The 6639-nt window shown below is 35.0% G+C and overlaps 1 long non-coding RNA gene across 1 annotated transcript; it reads left to right on the forward strand.

Annotated features, from left to right (window-relative positions):
• The first annotated feature begins 1239 nt into the window (after positions 1-1239).
• On the forward strand, positions 1240-4191 carry LOC117521938. The gene is made up of 3 exons (XR_004564092.1): positions 1240-1353; positions 2646-2650; positions 4182-4191. It is a non-coding gene; the product is annotated as an uncharacterized LOC117521938 (long non-coding RNA).
• Positions 4192-6639: the final 2448 nt, after the last annotated feature.

Consider the following 6639-nt stretch of genomic DNA (forward strand, 5'->3'; position numbering starts at 1 on the left):
TTTGGAGGTGAGCCTTTTTATATACTACAAGAAAATCATTCATAAGCGCGTGCAAACATTTATGATTAGTATTTGCCACCGTGTTTTTTTTTTGTTTTTTTTTGTTTTTGCCACACCTGTCTAATGTCTATGCTGGTCTCCAGTGGCCACTTATGATACTACAGTAAGCGCGCGCAAATGGTTCTTTCACAATAACAGCACATATTATCTGTCCTTAAAACAAGAATATCATCAAGAGAAACATTCACTTTCTCTTTGGAACGAGAAAGACGTCTCGTTATAACGCCTTATCGTTCTCCTATTAACAAAGAGTAGCTTTTTTAAAAGATAAAGTGTTGAAAATATATTTTTCTCCTGTCTTATTTGAGAGTAAGAGGCACTAATGTTCCATTGAGCGTATATGAACAGTAGAATAAGAGATCCGCCCATTAAAAGAAACAAGCGGTAACTGAATGGTAATTGTAATATCAAAAGTATTTAGATATTGACACAATTTTTAGAAGTTCAAATGAAACACTCAAAATGTCCTTGTCATGTTGACCTTTTCCTTTCATTCATAAGGTTGAACACAAATATTACATTTAATATTTATGAATTACAGCCACTTTTGTACACAGACCCTTCATTTTCAGAACCTATAAATAATTGGACAGACTGATTCAAATAGATTCAAGAGACAAATCATTGCTGTTACAGTTTTCTTTTGGTAAGCCCAGGGTTGGATGCATGAACTTTGTCAAAACACTGAAGATAATTTGGATTTAATTTACTCAATCATTAAGAAATACAAACGGTAACAGATCTGGTGTGGGCAGTTCTCAAAACCTCAGTGTAAACAGGATAGGAGCCTTGTGAGGGAAACAATGAGGACATCCATGAAAACTGAAGGAATTATCCACTTCTCTGAATGTGACTGGAGAAACTGCACAGTGCAGCTCTGTCCGTTGCACCACCATCACAATTTCACTGTTTAGTGGAAAGAGAAATTTTTTTCAATAAAGAAAACAGGTCAAATCTAGGCATGAGTGCACATGTTCTTTCTGGGAAACTGTCTGAAATTTCGTGTTTTGATGACAGAAAATCCTTCTCTGTTCCAAACCACCATGAGAGATATAGCATGTACTTATGTACCTGACTGATATCAGACGTTGGCTGACTTGTGGTTGTGGTTATTGTGATGTGTTGTCCTCTTTGTGTTCTGATGTAGGTGTTGATTCGGATGCATACATGAGGTGTGAACCTTGTGGAGACGTACATCCGTAGTGGACTCGTAAACCTGTGCTACCTTACACACCTGGCACTGATGCAGCTGGAGTGGTGGAGGCTGTTGGAGAGGGAGTCACCACAATAAAGGTCTGACAATAAAAAAGACACTGTTATGAAAATATCAAGTTCAGACATTTGAGACATTCTCGTCTTTTACAAAACAACAACTTCAAACAAAAGTGTGAAAAACACATCAGATCTAAGTGACAAATGTATTCAACAATTAAATTGTGTTAATCAGAAAATGAAACTCTTGAGTCCTTGTGGGCCACTGCAGAGCTGCTCATAGACTTAGAACTTTGGATTTGCAAGCAAAGGTTGGAGCTGTTATTGTGGAGGGCAGCAGCAGGTCTGCTTCTCTCTGTAGTCATCTGCACAGGAGAGCCAGAGTTGGCACCAACACTAACTCCAACAGGTGCAATTGTGGAGCTGCATTCAGCAGCCAGAGCAGTGTTCAGTGCATTCATCTGCCAACCATCTACTCACACAATTCACCAGATCTGGGCTTGGATTCCCAAAAGCATCTTAAAGGCTATGATGTTCGTTGAAAAGCTCTTACAAAGCTTGGAAAGGAGCATCCCAAAAGCATAGTAATGTAAGAGAACCAAAAACAAACAAATAAATAAACAAACAATTATGAAGAAATTTGGTGATCTTAAGCTACATTTTAGAACTAAACCTTTATTAATTCCATGAAATGTCTGGGGTGGATCACCCCCACCGCAATACAGGGAGAGAGATGAATTTGCTGTACGTTACAGCTTGTCACATATTTTCCTTTCTCCATGCATAACTAGGTACTGCACATACATAACTGGTGAAAACGACACATCATTAATCCTACAAAATTAATATTATAATAGTCAAGTGGCCTCTGTGTATGTATGTCTATATGGCTTCGATCACACAGAAACCAGGGAGAGCTGACATTTTCCTTTGGCATGCTGAATCTCTCAGCAGATGTTCTGGATTTACCTTTGGTGATGGAACTTATGTTTTGCCCACTGCACAGGCCACGCTAAGCCTGGAGAGACTGTCCTTGTCCATGGAGCCAGTGGAGGGGTACGTTTCTCTCTCTTTGTCTGTCTCTCATTTCCTTTGTCTCTCTGGTCGTACACAAACTCAGTCTCACCTGTTCCAATCATCCTCAGCAGAAATATGCACATCTCTGGCCCTGTTTGTATTAACGTAATTAACTGGAAGCACACGTTCGTTAGTCTGTCTGTGTACTTAGTGCACACAAGCGTGAATATCAGCAGCGCTTCTTGCAGCCAGTGTTGAATTTCACAAAGTCTTTGATTCAGCTGACTGGACTGTTTTATGGGACAGTCTCAATAATTGGTGAGACCCCCAAAAAGTTGCTGGTCCTTGGAGTGGAGACAGAGTCAGAGATGTGTTCTGGTTCTAACACTTTTCAATGCTTGAATAAAGTGGGCATTGTGTAAGGTTGTGGAAACCAGCAGTTTAGGTACCTTTGTGAGGAAAGGTTCACTGATTTGGACTTCGCAGAAAATGCTGTGATCTTTGCTGAGTCAATGATTGCATCACTGGAGAAGCTGCATAAAGAGGGGAAATCCTAGAGCTGGAATTGACTCCATTGCAGAAGAAAAAGCATGTTGAAGATTGTTTAAAGTTTGCTGCACAACATTTAGACAAACCTGTGAAATACTGGGAGAATATAGTCTGGTCAGATGAGACCAAAATTGACTCTTTGGATGCCATAATACACACCATGTGTGGAGGTCAAAAGACACTGCATATCACCCCAAAAACATCACACCAACAGTGAAGTTTAGAAGTGGGAACATCATGGTGTGAGGCTGTTTTTCAGCATACGACACTGACAAACTTCATATAATTGAAGGAAAGATGAATGTAAGAATGTACAGTGACATTATTGATAAAACATCTGCTCTGCCATCTACCAGGATGATGAAGATGAATGAATGAATGAATGAATGAATGAATGAATGAATGAATGAAAAATGAATGAAAACTATTTATTTCGAACATTTGATACAACAACAATTACAAGATAGATCAGTAAAGACAACAACAAAAAAGTTCCTACTGTGTACCCAACATGTCCGAAAAGGGGTAGGGTGAAGCATCAGCTTATTTATCCCTACCCCTTCTTCCCCACAACCAGTAATACCCTTTGCCACATATACACATAGATTCCTACACACCTAAACCAATATCAATATATATATATGTATATATATATATATATATATATATATATGTATATATATATATATATATATATATATATATATATGTATATATATATATATATATATATATATATATGTATATATATATATATATATATATATATATATGTATATATATATATATATATATATATATATATATCCATCAACATACATACACATATATATACATATATACACACATATATACACAAACATAAATATACACCTACACATACCTACTTACATACAAAATACTATATATTTACAAGCCGAAGCAAAAAACAAAAACACCCTAACCCTCATTACCCTTCCTCCTCCCTATACCTAGAAAAAACCATATTTTTGTATCGCTGTTTTAACTGGTTCATGCTTGGACATTGCTTGAGCCCCACTCCCAATCTGTTCCACATCCTCACCCCACAGACAGAAATACAGAAAGCTTTTAATGTTGTTCATGCCCACTGATGCTTTAAATTAAATTTCCCCCTCAGACTGCAATCCCCTGATCTGTTAAAAACATATTTTAATATTTGCTGGAAGTAAATTGTTTATTGCTTTATACACGATTTGTACTGTTTGAAAATGAACCAAGTCTGTGAATTTTAAGAATTTGGATTGTAAAAATAGTGGATTTGTATGATCTCTATAGCCAGTATTATGAATAATTCTTATAGCTCTTTTCTGCATTACTGATAGTGATTGTGTTGTACCTTTACAAGTATTACCCCATACCTCTGCACAGTACTGTAAATATGGTAAAACCAGTGAGCAGTAAAGAATGCGGAGTGAGTTGTGGTCCAGAATATGTTTCGCTTTGTTTAGAACTGAAATGCTTCTTGACAGTTTACTTTGTATATGTTTTATATCAGTCTTCCAGTTTATCTTATCATCTATTATCACCCCCAGAAACTTATTTTCATGTACCCTTTCAATATCTACCCCCTCGACTTGTAACTGAACCTGTATGTCTGTATTACAATAGCCAAATAACATGTATTTTGTTTTACTTAAGTTTAATGATAATTTGTTTCTGTCAAACCATATTTTCAATTTTCCCACTTCTATACTGATCCTCCTCAGTAACTCCTGCAAATCCCCCCCTGAACAAAAAATGCTTGTGTCATCTGCAAATAATACTAATTTTAATATTTTGGAAACATTGACAATATCATTTATATAAATTAGAAACAGTTTTGGACCCAATACTGACCCCTGTGGGACGCCACAAGCATTGTCCAAGCATGATGATGTATATTCCCCCAACTTCACAAACTGTTTTCTGTTACTTAAGTAGCTTCTCACCCAGTGCAACACCAACCCCCTAATCCCATACTGTTCAAGTTTACTGATTAATATGTCATGATTAATTGTATCAAAAGCCTTTTTAAGGTCTATAAATATTCCAACTGAATGTAATTTGTGGTCTATGGCGTTTGTAATCTCCTCAACTGATTCTATTAATGCAAGTGATGTTGAACTATGTGCTCTGAATCCATATTGACTATCAGTAAGTAATTTATGTTTATTTATGAATTTGTCTAATCTATTATTGAATAACTTTTCTAATAATTTGGAAAATTGTGGAAGCAAAGAAACAGGTCTATAATTTGTGAAGTGGTGTCTATCCCCAGTCTTATACAGCGGCACAACCTTAGCTATTTTCATTTGATTGGGAAATTTACCGGTTTGAAATGATAAGTTACAGATGTATGTTAATGGTTCTACAATCCATTCAATGACCTGTTTTACCACCACCATATCAATTTCATTTAAATCGGTAGATGTTTTATATTTACAATTATTCACAATGTCTATAATTTCTTTTCCATCCACTGCTGTGAGGAACATTGAACAGGGATTTCTTTCTATGAGATTATTATCCCAATCCTCAGGTTGGGAATTGGGAATTTTTTCTGCCAAGCTTGGTCCAATATTTACAAAAAAATTATTAAAACCGCTGACTACCTCATCCTTATTTTCCTTCTTGACATTATTATCAATGAAATACTGAGGGTAACTCTGTTTTTTATTACCATTTTTGATAATGCTATTTAATATATCCCATATTCCTTTAATATTGTTTTTGTTATTATATAATATGTTACTATAATATTCCTTCCTACATACCCGTATAATATTAGTTAATCTATTTTTGTATTTCTTATATCTATTTTCTGCCTCTTTAGTCTTTAGTTTTATGAATTCTCTATACAGTGTATTTTTCTTATTACATGCATTTCGTAACCCTTTCGTCATCCATGGTCGATCTTGGATTTTTTGTTTTCTGTAGTCTTGTTTAATTGGACAATTTTTATCATATAATGATGTAAATATTTGTAAAAAAGTTTCATATGCACTATCAACATCACATTCACTGTATACCTTTTCCCAGTTTTGCTCCTGTAAATCCTTCTTTAGTGTGTTCATGTTTTCCTCTGTCCGCACTCGCCTGTATTTTATTTTCTCCTCTGGCTGATTCCGCCGATGGTTTCTATTATAAACGATGAAAACTGGTAGATGATCACTAATGTCATTGATTAATAATCCACTCACAGTGTTATTCTCAATATCATTGCTGAATATATTATCAATTAAGGTAGCACTATGGGATGTAATTCTGCTTGGCCTGGTGATTTTTGGATATAAACTCATACTGTACATTATACTGATAAATTCATCTGTTATTTTATGCTTATTTGGATTGAGCAGATCAATATTTAAGTCACCACAAATGAACACAGTTTTTTGATTAGTTTTTGAGAACATTTTTCCCATACAGTCAGTGAATGTTTCAATACTAGATCCTGGTGCTCTATATATACAGCTGACTAATACATTTTTGCTTTTTTCTTCACATATTTCAATAGTTATACATTCTAATAAGTTATCAATCACAGTTGTCATATTGTCTACTATTTTATAATCCATGTTCTTATCCACATACACAGCCACTCCTCCTCCACTCTTATTCTTTCTGTTTACACAATTACATTCATATCCATCCAGTTCAAAATCCATTCCTTTATCTTCATTGATCCATGTTTCTGATATAGCAGTTATGTTAAATATTTTTTTTAAATTGACTTAAATATTCTTTAATGTTGTTAAAGTTTGCATATAGACTTCTGCTGTTGAAATGGATTATTGATAATTT

The sequence above is a fragment of the Thalassophryne amazonica genome, chromosome 12 (assembly GCF_902500255.1).
Source record: "Thalassophryne amazonica chromosome 12, fThaAma1.1, whole genome shotgun sequence".
In the NCBI taxonomy this organism is placed as follows: Eukaryota; Metazoa; Chordata; class Actinopteri; order Batrachoidiformes; family Batrachoididae; genus Thalassophryne; species Thalassophryne amazonica.